Source organism: Coenobita brevimanus, chromosome 84 (genome assembly GCF_032717465.1).
Source record: "Coenobita brevimanus isolate Jiangsu-jjx chromosome 84, ASM3271746v2, whole genome shotgun sequence".
In the NCBI taxonomy this organism is placed as follows: Eukaryota; Metazoa; Arthropoda; class Malacostraca; order Decapoda; family Coenobitidae; genus Coenobita; species Coenobita brevimanus.
The window spans coordinates 44114456-44131047 of record NC_137037.1 but is presented as its reverse complement, the minus strand read 5'-3'; positions in this window follow the sequence as shown (position 1 = coordinate 44131047).

The following is a 16592-nucleotide window of genomic DNA, read 5'->3' as shown; positions in this document are numbered from 1 at the left end:
GTGTGGAGAAACAGAGCAACCTCATAAACCCACAAGACAACCGGATCTTCGCCCTTTGGCCTGAACCTTCCATCCTCTCATATATTGGACTGGGAGATTTCGTAACACTTCTTTCTCACTGATTTATTTTGCCTGAGAACCACCTTTATATCTTTTTATATTCACTGATGCAAACTAGATGCATCCATCCATCCATCATCCAGTCCTACATTGCCCCATGAGAAGCGTGGGAGCCCAGGGCTAGGCAGTTGGTCCCGACATTTCAGATGAGAGTGACCAGCCTCCTGAGTGGCATTACATGAGCAATCAACCCCAACCATCCCTTGGATATAAACCTTCACTGGCTCAATCCGATTACAGCGTAATAATTACCTACTAAACCACCAGGCGCCAAAATCTGGTTATATGGTTACCACCCAGCGTAGTAAATGGTTTCCTGGTGTACAGGAAACCATATGGCTTATCATTCAGTGTAGAGTCACCCACAGGCAGAAGGAGGAGGAAAGAATGAAAGAAAGACAGAAGAGGGAGTGTAAAGTCACCCGTAAGCAGAAGGACAAGGAAAGAATGAAAGAAAGACAGAAGAGGATGGAAGGAAAGAAGGATGGAGGCGAGGAAAGAGCAGACACCCGAGAGCAGCACTACATCGAGTGAGTGGATGGTAAGCAAACTATATCGAATCTAAAAATGCATAAAGTACGTAAAAGAGAATACTGGGGTGTAATATGCAAACTAGCTGTACATCGCTAAGTTGTCTTGATAACAATTAAGAGTATTTATTTTCCTTGTTTTCTTCTTGTTCAGTCAGACCTCGAGGGGTTTTTCAGTGGCGTTGTAAAACCGTCTTTGTTAACCAGAATACAACAGACAACCCCCTAAACCCCCCCCCTCTTACCTGGGGGGAGAGGTATAAAAGGTAAATCATGGGCGAAAAATAGAGAAATACCTATCTATCTATCTATCCACCTACCTACCTATGTATGTTTCTATCTACCTACCTATCTTATATCTATCTGTTTATCTATAGCCAAACGCCTTAATCCCGTATGGGGTGGCCACAAACAATTCACCTCCATGTCGCCCTGTCGCCTCTTCGTTGCCCTTCCCCCAGCTCACACATCCCTCTCTCATGTACCTCTCCACTCCATCCCTTTATCTCATCCTTGGTCTCCCCTTCCCTCTCCGTCCAAAAAAGAATGATACTCTTACCCTGGACTGCTCATATTACAGGTGAAAGGAGCTATATTTTCATCTCTTCCTTATACTGAGCTGTTGAAATTTTAGGGGAATGAAACAGAGTATCTAAATCCACTGAGTTAAAATTCACATAGTTTTTCTTTCTTATTTTCTTGGCGGCATTTAATACAGAAGACTTGGGAGGATTTCATATCTTTCTGTTCCTGGTACAGGGATACTGAAATCACTCACGAATGATAATGGAGTATCGAGTGAAACTAAACCTTTTCCTCTTTTTTTCTGGTTTTCCTGGAAGTACCTAACGTTTATGCTCTGGCGCGACGAGTGGTGATGAAACTAAGGACAGGAACACGCACGTCCTCTGGGCTGGTGTGTCTAGGTGAGTGAGCCCTCCCTTCCTGCATCATTATTACCCTTTAACACCTTCACCGCAACACATCTTTATCTATCTATCTATCTATCTATCTATTTGTTTCCTCGTATTACCAGAGACGATTTACCTTTCTCTGCTCTTAATCCTACATTCAGGGCGTTGTTGTCCGTTTTCGAAAGTTCATGGAAGGGAAAGGCCGAAAAACAGACCTATGAGTTTCGTGACTATGTGACAGTAGACGAAGGGCGGCACGCTAAGTCCTCTCCCACTGCCAGCACATCAACGCTGGGCAGTAATGGGTTAAATTCAGCTGAAGGGAGACTGCGAACTGGGTGGATTACATATAACTTTCATAACCCATTTCGCTAATCGGGCTCTCTCCTGAAATCGCCTAGCAGCAACGCGAATTAAACAGGTTTTATACATACAACATGGTAAGAACGAGGTTAAACTTCGATTGGCATTAACAAATTCGAGTTGAAATGAATAAATAAATAAAAACTACCAGAAACCTGAATTTCGCCAAAAAATTAAATATGCTTGGATTATAATTATTAGAAGTGCTTTACTGCCTTGATCAATGTACTCGTTCAAATTCTTACCCCCCTCCCCCCCCCCCAAAAAAAAAAGGCAAAAATCCGGCAATACCCGAAAAGGAAAGGGATTAAGTCGAACAAGTTATCGCCGCAGAAGAAAAATGATCAATATCTTCAATTAAGCTTTATTACTCACAGGCAAGTAAGATGGCTTTAATTATATGAGCGAATTCTGTATTGTTATCATCATTATCACCCTGTTTCTATTAATCATGATACTACTCTGGTTAATATTTAGTAACGAGGGAAAAAGTGTTGGAAAGTGTTAGAAGGAATGCTCTGAGATAGTCTGGCCATATGAAGAGAGTGGAGAATGAGAGACTGACTAGGAGAGTGTATATGAGTAAGGCAGAGGAACAGAGGGGAAGAGGAAGACCGAGGAAGAGATGGGGGGGACAGGGTGCAGGTATATGAAAGTGATGTAAGATAGACAGAGGAGGAGTATTGAGACAGTTTGGCCACATGAAGAGAGTGGAGAATGAAAGACTGACTAGGAGAGTGTATATGGGTAAGGCAGAGGAACAGAGGGGAAGAGGGAGACCGAGGAAGTGATGGGGGGGGTGACAGGGTGCAGGTATATGAATGAAAATGGTGTGAGATGAAGGGATGGCTGAAGCGATTTGTACATGACCACATCTGGGATTAAGGCGTCTGATTATAAATAGATGGATAAATAGACAGATAGATAGATAGATAGATAGATAGATAGACAGACAGATAGACAGAGAAGCAATTGACAATTCTAGGAAATTCATTAACCCATTTAGTCACTCATCAACCAGGCCTTGGTAAGTTACAGGTCTACCCTACAACGTTTTGTAGTCATCATCATCATCATCATCATCACAACACATTTTCTCGACTAAACAACGGCGTGTGGTAGGATCCAGAAACAAAAAATAGCTTCACAGAGAGAGAGAGAGAGAGAGAGAGAGAGAGATTCCACTCCCCCTCCCTTTTCTTCTGTCTTGGTGATATTTCCCATAATTTCCTCTAGCATGTGGGTGTATTTCTCACTAAAAATGGAGCTCATTTGTTCAAGTTTAGAATTTATCACTTCCTGTCAAATATGTGTGATTTGATACACCGGTCCCGTCGAATTATTTCTAGCCACTCAGAATGCGTTTTTTTTTTTTTTTTTTTTTTTTTTGCCTGTATCGACGGACAAGCTTCTCTCTCTCTCTCTCTCTCTCTCTCTCATGTAATTTTTGGACGATGTTATTCAGCCTTGGAGGACTTAGATATATTTTCTCATTATTAAGTCCTTCACAGCGATGAATCTCTCCAATGCTGAATAAAATAGTTTGACAGTAACAAGAATCAAATTTGAAAGACGTCATCGGGTCGAAGGGGTTAATGGGGATGTGGTAACGAAGTGGTTAAAGTGATCTGCTGTTCGAAAGAAGTGGGTTCGATGCCAGGCTGAGGCAGGGAGCAGGTTGAGAGTTTAAGTTTCGTAAAAAAAACTACTGATATTCCACAACACTCCCGCTAATACAATCACACCGGCCGTGAAGGAGACAGCCCTGGCATGTATTCAGTATGGACGGTGGGTATTGGCGGCGAATTGGTGATATATCAAAATGTGTGGCAGGTAGAAGAACTGTTGTACCTTAGGGAACGGGCTGTATGTCTATGCCCAGAGAAAATAAACCAGCAAATAAAAAAATGCAAAGTATGTTGTGGCAGCCGTTAACGTATTTCCCGTGACGCGTGCCCTTGTTGCCCTGCAGCCTTGGTTTAGTCACTCGCGTCACCATTTATCCTTGACCAAACTGGCCCTTGTTGTTAGGCTATTATTGCATTACTTTCTCGCACAGTCTGTTGCCAGGGTCCGAGTTACAGAGGTTACAGAGGATACTGGTCCTATATGCAACTGTTCCGCTTGCATATCAATATCATATGTTATAAAAATGTATAATAATACCATCATTAGCAACGCCGAATGTGTACCTACTGTAATCGAGTCGGTTTTTATGTATCTGTTAGATATGTACGGAACAGTATGTATCTCTGCTTACAAGTATCTCGCCAATATCCGATCCCATCTGGTTCAAAACTGGCAGATACACTGGGTGTGGGTCTGTGAAGAAATGACTCAATATTGGTGTAGGTCGACCAAAGCTCAAGGACACAGGTGAAGGGCAAATTCCAGGTGTGGCGTTGCTGTTTTCTCTAATCACTCCCTAGAGTATCACTGTGGTAGGTGGAAGTGCCCACCGTCCACTTAGTCTAAGCAGTGCTACCTTAAGGTTACTCTGCACTGAGTGACAAGCATTATTGTATCCTGTTACCCAGGAAACCATTTACAGCACTAGGTAGCAATCATAAAACCAACAAACCGAAGCTTGGTGGTCTAGTGGGCTAGGCACCCCGACCGGTGTGGCTTATAAAGGTTTTAAATCCTAAGGATACTTGGGGTTTAGTGCTCACACAAGGCCACTCGGGGACAGACTGGTCATTCTTGCCATATATGTTTAGACCAAGTAGCCTAGACCCGGACCCCTACGTTCTTGCCAGGACAATAAAGGTGCAACGCTGCCAGAGAGACTATCATTATCCTACCGTTTTTCTCACTAATAACTGACAGCGTGCGATCCAGGAGAAGGCAGAGCAAAGCACAAAAGATACAGCTGTCAAGATACTGCCTTGTGAAACTGGCCATATACCCATCCACTCATCATTTAACCTATCACATTTCTCAGTCCCATTCCACAGGCAAAAGACTTCCACATTAGGTGCTTTATCTGATTAAGTTGCTCTCGCAATGCATGTGAAGCAGAACCAGTCCGTCAAAAAAAAAAAAAAAAGCTGGTAAAAAAAATTAGACACAAATCTAGGAAAAGAAAAAATTATCACCTGCACAACTACACACACACACACACACACAAGGAAACAAGGCTGAAAAGAGGTGGCTTCGACTTTCCTGCCATATCTTTTTTCCTGCCGTAAACCGAGAGTGTCTCCCTCTTCCGCACTATCAAGGTGAACCAGCTCTCTTGAACCGTAACATCTTTATAATCTGAACATCCCCGTTGCTGCATTTTTTATAGTGCTTTCCTTACTCCTCCTTTGTTTATTTACAGTTCATTCCAGAGGTACCCCAATCTATATACCTGCATACATAATATACATACATACGTACATATCTATATCTATATTCATGTATGTATGTATATAGTTATGTGTCTGTATCTGTCTATCGAGCTACCTATCCATTTATCTATTTATCTATCTATCTATATACCTACCTGTAAGGTATATCAGTGTGAGAGAGAGAGAGAGAGAGAGAGAGAGAGAGAGAGAGAGAGAGAGAGAGAGAGAGAGAGAGAGATGGGGAACTTTGCAGATACCTTTTCAGTCTTTTATTTCCCTTATACCTGCAGGTGCGGATATGTCCTGTGTGACGTCACGGCCAGAAGAAGAAGACCTGAGTGTACGAACCATATTCACGGACACACGAAATTTTCCCACCCAACAAAAGGACATATATACAACAGGTAAAATTTATAAGGGAGTTTGTGTGTAGAATCTGCTTCGTGCTTCCCTCCAGCCGCTTTCATATGCGCAACCAGGTGAGCAAGAATAAACAGTGAGTGACAAAGAGATGACCTTGTGTGTGTGGAACCTGTACAGAGCCGGAGGTGGTCTTGCACACTGTGGCTCTGTAAACACTGGGCCCCTTTTGCGTTGTGAGCTCAGGGATCCTATGTACCGGTACTCGTATAAGCTGGCCTAAGAGTGAGCTTAGGGATCGTACGTACTGTAAATGTTGTTCTATGAGTAAGTTGTGTTTGAGAGGGTTCGTTTTCACTAATACATCTACCAAATACTTCACATTTACACCAGGGTGAATTTTACAGTGAATAAATGCGAAAAAAATAAATAAATAAAAGGTATGATTTCTTCTATATATTTATGTTTTCGCTCATATACACCTACCAGACATATCGAAATAAAGTTAGAGTGAATAGTACGATGAAAAAAAAAAAAAAAAGCGAAAACCAAAGCAATCTCTGAAAAAAATTGCCATAAGCTTTGTAAATGTGATTATTACGACAAAAGAATAGCGAAAAACAAAATAACAAATAACAGTTACTTCCTATGGAGATTTTTTTCACGTTGACAATAAGGTAAAAAATACGATACAAAAGTGAGAATAATTGACTGTTACGGAGACCTGCTTATCATAAAATTTGCTTGGGATCCTTTATAAATACGACCCCAGGTATATTTATTAAACTGATCTCTCCTCAGTAACAACAATATGCTTCAGTCTGACTCCCTCCAAACGACCACGAGTAGTCTTGCGGGCGGAAACTCTCCTTGACTATAGGGAATGATGCTGTTGTGAAATGCTCCTAAGTTAGAGACTGTAACACCCCTTCCTTAGCGATTTATTCTGCATATTACACCTTCATATCCTCTTATTTGCTCCCGATGCAAACTCTGTCGATATTAAGCCGATATAAACAGCATCCAAGAGACTGTTAATGTGTAATATGCAAAATAAATCGCTTAGGAAGAGGTGCCACGAAGTCTCCTCTGCCACTAATAAATGATAAGAGCGTAAGAAAAATCATATCAACACGAAAATACCCAGTTGTTCAGACTATACTCGTTCTACCCTTACTTGGCCTAGAGTTTCGTCCTTTGCAGCATATTTCACGTAGATCAGTGGAGGGAAAAGACTTTACGTATGACTGCATTCTCTCGATAGCACTTTTTCGTGACTAGCATCATACTCTAGTGTTCAGCTCTGTTACAATTTGGTATTCAAGATGGAGAAACCGCAAAATTAGGCCAAGTTAGAATTCAAAGGGTAAACCAATTTGCACTTTTTCTTATCCAGGAAAGTCTAGGTTAGGTCAGGATTGTTTTCATAGTATCAGGTTACACTGGTGTGCTTGTCAGTTGGGTTAATCTGTTTGACTAGGTTGGGTTAAGTTAGGTTAGAATTACAAGAAAAAAGTTGAAGCATGATCATAATGGAAAAATCAAACTTGGCGCGTAAAATGGGCAAAAAGAACGGAAATCTGAGACCAGGTGAGGGCCACGTACTTAGTCTATGGATGGTCGGGCAGGTAGATATCTCCTTGACCCTGTCGTGACCTTGCAATCAGATAACGTCTCAAGACCCAGGGGATATTTTGCAACAGGATATCTCTATAGACGGAGAGGAGGGGCGGACCAGGTAGAGTGAGAGAAAAAACTATCTTCCCCAGTTCCGTCTGAAGAAAATTGACACCTGGCGAAGGACAGTGAAAACCCGATCTTTATTAGTTTGTGTTTCAGATGCTTCGATTTATCTGCTACGTGTTCGTTCAGTTTTGGGAAGATACTTGTGTCTCTCTCAGAACAATCGGCAAAAAAACTCCTGTCCCTCCTTCTCTGTCTGTCTGTCTGTCTGTCTCTCTCTCTCTCTCCACGGTGTTCAGTCTGTAGCAAGAGACACTGATAATTAGGCCGGACCGCAGGAAGGGGAAGTATACCGAAGAGGGGGTATACCTAGACCAGGGGTGAGTTTGTGTAACATATTGATAATTGTTTCCCTGTCGACTTTGAAATGTTATTGTAGGAAGGACTAGAAATATGGTAAGCCTCTACATTCCCTGGTCTTGTCCGTGCAGAAAAATTATCCATCTATCTTTCTATCTATCTATATATGTCCATCCATCTATCCATCTGTCTCTCTATCTAAAAAAAAATCATAATCACTTCCATCGCAAAACAAAGATTTATTTTTACAGAAGAAAACCAAGAGAGGAAAATTCTGCTGCATTCTCCTTTACATTAACGAAACGGAGTCCATCGTAAGTCTGTTAGTAAATCCGGGCTCAGTGCAGCAGTGGAAGCGAGTGGGGGAGCATCAAAGTTATATCGCAATTCCCCCCAACGAATTCCTCTCTGATTTTGTCGCATATCGTGAAAAAGAAAGAAAAAAACTGAGCGCGTCCTACGGGTCAAATCAACTTTTTAAAATTATTATTGGATTTTTTAGGATGCTTGAAACATGACTTTTGAAAATTTTAAGCTGAAAAATTCCTTCATATGACAGTCGTGTACAACAATTTTTCAAACGTATATAAACTGAACCAATCGTAAAGCTTTGGAGAATGAAAGATCAGGAGAGGGTATCATCATCATCATCTTTATCATCATCACAACCACCAGTACCATCATCATCACCACCACCATCATCATCATTATTATCATCACCACCACCACTACCATCATCATCACCACCACCACCACCATCATTATCATCATCACAACCACCTCTACCATCATCATCATCATCATAACCACCACCACCACCACCATCATCAGCATAAGCAGCAACATTTTAACACTCGTTCGTACTAGGGATGAGAGGGATCCGGAAACAGGGACAGAAGAGTACAAGAGTAAGTCTATCCAAGGAGTGTCGAATCATGCTCGTGCAATAATCATCCACTCTTACCACAAAGACTGATATTTGTACTCAGAAAGCTTTAATTTGCTTTGAATGAGTGTGCACATCAACTTCAAAGGTCCTGCGACTTATTGTGATGAAGCTAATCGTCGGCAACACAATATTCGAGCTGTAACGACCAAGAGTGTTGCAGTACAGAAAAATATGCGACCAAGAGTGCTACACTTCAGAAATATTTGCAACATTCCATTTTGGCATTAACGTTCAGGCTCCTATGACTCACTCTCAACAGAAAAAATAGTCTACGCTTAGGTGGAAAGAAATACATGAGAAGGGGTGGGCATGAGAGACTGAAAGTACAAAAGAATCAGTAACCCCTCAGTAATGTACAAAAATCAGTTATAACACGACTAAGTACAAAATGAGATGTAAGACTTCTACTGTAATGTGTATGAAAGTAATAGTAGCTGTAGTGGTAGTAATGGTGGTGGTGGTGGTAGTAGTAGTAGTAGTAGTAGTAGTAGTAGTAGTAGTAGTACTTGTGGTAATAATAATAATAATAATAATAATAATAATAATAATAATAATAATAATAATCACATCCGTTAACTGGCCTACTGTGTTTCCCAAGTGGCGTCATAAAAAAAGGACAAAGAGGTGGAAATCCCTACCGCACTCTCTCTCTCTCTCTCTCTCTCTCTCTCTCTCGCTGGACCCTAAGCGTTTGTCAGTTGAACGAAATCCTCTGTAATAAGCAGGAAAAATAAGAGAAAATGATTTACTCCCAGCCAGAATTAACAGTGAGAGTTGCCGACCTTTTTTGTGACCTAGAGCAAAATCGTCTGAAATAAGCCAAAAATAAAGAACCAAGTATTGTAGGTAATTCCCAGCCAAAGAACGGATGTAATCTAGCTTATTCTAACTTAGCCTAATCAGACCTAACCCTAACAAGCTAACTCAACGTAACCCTGACCGTCTATTGAACCTAACCTAATCTAGCCTAGCCTTACCTAACCTTCCCTAACCTGGCCTGACATAATCTTGACTCCCAAAAAATTCCAGGAAAAGAAAAAAAAAAAAGAAATTAAACGACTCAAGTTCGGAAATCTGACCATCTCACCAATTATCACGTTTATAGAGATGCCCAATCAATTTATTACGATACACAAATTTCCTCGGTAGTTAGTTGTTATCGGCATTTATTGAATTTATTTACTTATCTGCTTATTTATTTATTTATTTCCTTTTATATTTACTCTGGTATGGATGTGAAGCGTATTGTACCTGTCTGAGTGAAGACAGATACAGTATATGTAGACAATTCTAATTCACAATCTCTCTCTCTCTCTCTCTCTCATTCTGTCTGTCTGTCTGTCTGTCTCTCTCTCTCCAAGGTAGCGGGAAAGCGCTGTCAAAAGGTCACGAAGCTGGTTCTCCATATGTTTCCCACTTCCGCCAGCAGATTTACATATTTACATTTACATCGTGGGTAAATAGTAACGCTCAGGTCCCTTATTTTCGCCAACTGATTTACACATTTACACTAACATCCTGCGGGAAAATGCTGAGAAATCCTTATGTCTTCAGCCAAGATATTGATGCTTAAGGTCCCATATTTTCTTTCCTGCTTCTGATTTACATATTTACACAAACGCTTGGGAGATTATCTATATAAAAAGCCCTTCCACTCCCGCAAGCTTATATGCATGTTTACATTTACATCCTGAGTGCATATCGCTGTTTGTTTCTTTCACCAAGAGACTTACACACAAAACTTAAAGATCTGAAGAGAGTAAGGATAGAAATAAAAAGACGTCACTATACCGAAGAGATAAAGGTATAAGGCGCGAAAGTGGAATTTCCGAAGTACGTGATGATAGAATATGTCTGTATAATTCCTGGCAACGTTTTATAATGTGGAATACAGATGACCACCCCTAACAATCTGATGTATTCCAAAAATAATCCTCAAAATCTACTGTTTACATTGCGCTGTTTTAAACTCTTCAGTCAGGCAACTTTTTTTTTTCCCCCCCTTTTAATACTCGCACTTGCTGGGAGAGAGAACGGGTATTATGTTATGCTCCGTGTGTGTGTGTGTGTGTGTGTGTGTGTGTGTGTGTGTGTGTGTGAACAAAATACACCATTCTTATCTGATTTTAACCAAACTGGATAGAAGGGTTAAGGGTTAGCCAACAGCTTGGCCACGTGTTTCTGAGAACAGGTCAAAGGTTATGGTCACAGGGCTAGGTCAAAGTTCGGCCCAGCAAGGTCAACTTAGTTTTTACTCGATCTACATAGGGTGAAAGGGTGAAGGCTACTTGGTGATGAAGTTGAGGTTAAGGCAAGAACAGAGAGGCGCGAGTTTGACAACAATCACTTAGAGGTCATGGTGACACGGCAAGGCAGCCCGTGTTTTTTTGTATGAACGTATTAATTACTTGTAAGACAATTTTGATCCGATTTAGACCAGACTTGGTGGATGTGTTAAAGGTCTGCCAAGGAAATGACCTATTGTTTTATGACAGCATGAGGTAAAAGGTCGAGGTCGCATGGCAATGTCAACTTAAATTTTTTTTTTTTTTTTTTCTGATATAAACCAAACTTTATGGAAGGGTTCAGGGTAAGGAAATGATATGAGAATTCGATTTTGAGAACGGTCAGTCAAACGCGATGGACAGGGAAAGGTCAAAGGTCAAGGTCGCAGCATAGGGCCAAGGCAGACAGTTTTGATTCGATCCAGGCCAAACGTGGTGGAAGGGTTAATGATCAAGCATGAATTTAAAAGTCTGATTTTGAGGGGAATCAATCCAACGTTCGACCTTTATAAAAACTGATGGGCGCGGGTAGTGCACACTCTGACGGCTCGTTTTTGTTTATTCTTGTTAGTACCAGGTGATTCAATTCAGTATAATAGAATTCCATTTCACAGAAGCTAATTAGAGAAATACCTAATCCCTCTAATCGAAAATGTCTATCCTGTTGTGAAAAGAAAGGCATGAAGATACCAAGAATAAAATGAAAAATGCCTCGTCGGAGTTTAAGGGTTAATAATACGGCCATAACAGACAAAATAAACTGCTAAAGAATGTGTGTTGCGAATTCTATCATCCCAACGAGAACACGGCCCATCATATATGCAGTGACAAAACAAATATCAGTGCTTTTTCTTTTTGCTTTCTTTTTTTTTTTTCTTTCTTACTTTTCTTTCATTTTTTTCTGATAAATCTTGCAGGGAAAAATACGAAGAGTCCACTGGCGTTTTTTCAGCTGCCTATGAGAATTTTGGAAAATGTTAAGTTTTATTTCGAACCGAGTGTGTGTGTGTGTGTGTGTGTGTGTGTGTGTGTGTGTGTGTGTGTGTGTGTGTGTGTGTGTGTGAAGTCTCCAGGAGCATCACAGCCTGTTTGTTTTCACTCGAGGGAACAGGGCCACTACCACAACTCGAAATTTAGGTCGTGGTTATAATAAATTCAATGACCCATCGTTATGAGGGAGAAATGAGGGTCCTTGGTAACGATACTCCTTTCACTTTAACCGAGCGTAAAACTGCCGTCTCTGAACCTTGAGTGCTGGGCTGTAGCAAGGGATTAACAGTAGACTATGGTGCTAGTCACGAAGAGGCGTTATGGAAATGATGGAGGACTGTAGTACTGTCTTCCTCTGTCACTGAACGACGGGAAGTAAGCTGCACGAAGACTAAAATATCCGACCAGTTAAAATGAGTGAACTAGTCAAATCGATCCTCCAGTCTAACAGCACTTATCCCTCAACTAAGCAGAGAGAAGTTAGGGATCTTCGTTAGGTTATAATTTACTCCTTATACAATTTCATTCTTCCTACCTCCAGACGATTTCATTCAGCTTTGGGGAAACTTTTCGAAATGGGGAGATCTGAATGGAGTCTACAGCCAGATAACGAAGTGCCAGAGGACGTCACTACTTTTTTATTCTTGATATCATCAAACGATTTTACAAAGCTTAGTAGAGATTCGTGCTGGAGGGGTTGGATATGGCCTTCATGAAACCCTTAACTACCAGGGCGTTTTCCTAGAGCTTGGCGGGGGGGGGGGGAGAATGCGCAGGGACTTAGATGGGGATGTGCGCAGTGAATGGCGTGGAGAGAGATTCATAACTAACCAAATACAACCAAAATCGCAGCTGAATTAATTTTGTTTTTCTGATGGATCGATTTTCCGTGTTGGTAGCTGTATGTGGGGATCATAAATATAATAAAAATGATAAATAAGTAAATGAATATATATAAATAAATAAAATGTGCAAATGATGTGTGAATGACTGTGTTGGAAATTTTCATGGGTATGCTGTTGACTGTTTTCCTCCTTTCTTATATATTTTTTCCTTCTTTCTTATCTTACTCCATCTTTAGGTGGAGTAAAAAATCATATGATGATAATGATGATAAAAAAGATAATAATAATAATAATAATAATAATAATGATGATGATGATGATGATGATGATGCACCATACCCACTTCATCCCAGAACATCTCATATATTTACTTCATCCTACTCGCAGACGATTTTATTCAGCTTAGGAGAGATTTTTACTTAGAAGGGTTAGATACAGCCTTCATTAACCCTTCACCACAATACATCTCTCCTAAGCTCAAAGAAATCGTCTCAAGAGAGCAGAAATAAATCAGGGAAGACGATCACTAGAAAGTTGTAAAAAATAAATGAAAGAATATCTGGCCTCTTACTTACCTCTCCCCCACCCTCCCATTCACTCCTGTCGTCAATTTGTTTTCATGTGACGGAACTGAGCCACTCCCTTAAATACTGTCTGTATCCTCGTAGGTTAAGGAATGTCCCTAACACCTCTTCCTCAGTTATTTATTTTTGGAGATGGTTATTAATATCCTTTTGTACGTTATTTGTGCAGAGGATGGCGAGGATTTATACAACACAGAAGAGAACGGTAAGGTGTACTAAGCCAAATAAATCACTTAGGAAGATGTGCTGGATAGCTTCCTCAACGGACCCAAGTCGTGGCTGCATGAATCTTGATGAGCCTTGGTTATGAGATAGGAATGTGTTTCCTTGGTTATTAGTCAAATCTGTCTATCAATCCAACTACATTTGGCCATAAGCTGTACTGAGATGAATTAGGGATTGTTCTTATCATATTAGAATAAATGTTCTGAACAGGTTCTTCCAAAACTGAATAAAAATCGTCTGGTAGTAGTAAAAATAGACTGATCAATGAGGTGAAGGTGTTATGGATATGGAAATAAAGGTGTAGAGAGATTTTGGCGTTGTAGTGTCCCTCCATCATTCCCTAACAAAAATTTCAGCCTGCCTATCACGCAATTTTTTATTTCCCCATACGAAGCATAGGGGTCCAGGGCTAGGCTTCGTAGTCCCAACATTTAAGGCCTAGGTGACTAACTACTTTCCCCTGAGTAGCATTATGTGAGCAACAAATCTTACCCACCCCTGGCAGTGAAACCTTTATAAGTCACATCCGCCTAGAGCGCCTTAACCCACTTAACCAAAGATTCTTAACCTCTTCTGAGAACGACCCACAATCGAGATACAAGGCAACTTCTGCGATCCATAACTTGGCGTACTATATCCATGTTACTGCAGATTACAATGAAATAAATAACGATAATACGACGTGCTTACCACAAACAAACTTTAATATATGATCGCTCTAAAAAATGTGACATAGTAGCTTAATTTCTAATCATAATTTCGTGGCTATGCACTCCCTTATGATGATGCTTAGCCCTACACTAATATACATAAAAGATAATATTCATGGTCCCCACTATACTGTTCATCATACTATATATGCTCAGCGTATTTTCTTTCTTTTTTCCAAACACTCGCCGGACTGGGTGTCATTCCTTCATTTCTTAGCCGACTGACACTAAATCTGGCAAATTTGTTCCATCAGTAAATACCATGCAACACCCCCTCCCCCTTTATTTATTTGGATTTTTATTTCTTAAGTTTCCTGGGGACAAAGGTCAAAAGTCTTACAAACACACATATCGTGATATGCCTCAAATGTGGCACAATGAATTCATAGAATTTACCAACTTTTGCCAAGAGGTCTTCTAGTGCTTGAGACTTTATTTTATATACTTTTTTTTTTAATGAAAATCGTTCTGCATTCCTATGGGAATAATGAGAGTCTTTTCTTCAGTTTATGTATCTAATTGACACGTACAAATTATTACACACACACACACACACACACACACACACACACACACACACACACACACACACACACACACACATGATGTCACATTCAAAGTCCTATGTTTTTTTAAGAATCAGCTTGGCAACCGAACCGTGACATTCTTATGAGTCATGTTACTGATAACCATTTTCAGCTTTCAGTCGTTTTCAGTCACAGCTGGATCCCGCTTGTCAAAAAATCCAGTCATGTAGAGGTAAAGCCGTCAGCGACACCAACAAAACGTAGCTGAATTTGTTTCGTCACACCACAGACCCCTTACTGTGCCCACCTTTTGACCACAAAGGAAGTTAGAGCCACTTGACATCACTGCCCTGGGATTAATTACCACTGCACTAGACCACCAGGCGTCCAGTTGGTTATATGTCTACCACTCAGTTAAGTAGCGTAAGTAGTTTGCTGAGCTACAAGGAACCATTTAGCCTGTCACTCAGTGTAGGGTCGCCTAAAGGTAGAACTGCATCCAGTGACTGAATGGTGTACACCCCCGTTTACCACAATCCATTCTGATTTGTATAAACCTGTCTGGCAGTGCTAACAATGAACTGATCAATGACATCATCACCGTGGAGGTGTTAGTAGTATGAAAATGTATGTAAAGAGAGATTCTGGCTTTGCAGGGCCTCCCCCTTGCTCTTCCCTCCCCCATCCCCCGGCCACACACAGACCCGCGCCACACCCACCTCCCTCCCGGATATAGCGCACTCCCCCTCCACACACTGCCCCGCTTCTTCATACTCAGCATCCTCTCCACACTCTCCCCTCCTCCATACTCATCCCCATCACACTCCACCGCCATCTACACACTTCCTCCTCCTCAGTTCTTCTTCCCTTCCACATTCCCACTCTTCCACACACTTTACTCTCCTCCATACACATTCACCTCTCTAAGCTCTCATCCCTCCTCGTACTCCTCCACCATGCTCACTCTTCCACACACTCCCCCCCTCCACACGCCCTTCTCCTCAACACTCCTTCCCCCATCCACAGTCCCCTCTCCTCAACACTCCCCTCCCCTCCTCCACACTGCTCCCAGCCCTGCACCCCGCCGCGACACCCTACCTGAGGCACATTATTCATCTCTATCATCTTAACCCAACTACCCACGTATACATGTGACAGAGGAGAATTGATATTTCCTCATGCCAAGAAAGAAATTAACCTCTTCACCATGATGACGCTTTCTTAGTGATACCACAGACATAATTATTGTTCGAAGTGATTTGTTCTTATAAATCTACTTATATATATATGTTTGTATCTATGTTAACAAATTATCTCATCAATGCCTTATCCGATTTAGATCAAGATTCGCAGATACAATGTGTACGGGTCTGGGGAGATATTATTCAATTTTGGTGCAAATTAATCGAATATCAAATGTCATGGGCCAAAGATAAGGTGTAGGGGTAGGCTTTATCTCACGACTGCCTGATCAAATGTGAATTAAAACTGGTGAATACATTATGTGTAGGTCTAAGACGAAGTGACTCGATTTTGGTGTAGCTCGATGGAAGGTCAAAGTCAAAGGTCACAGATTAAAATCAAACTTTAGGTGTGGCACTGTCTCAGGAATGCCAGAATCGATTAGGAAAAAAAAAAAAACCCACACAAATTCTAAGTGGGTTTGGCAAGATGTGGTTAGATTTGGGTGCAGATAAATTGAAGGTCACAGTCACGGATCAAAAAACAAAGCTCAGATGCGGCGTGGCTGTCCTCTCCGGGAACCTTCTCTACTTTATTTCTGTCTCGGTGGATGGTTGATAGAGTCCACGG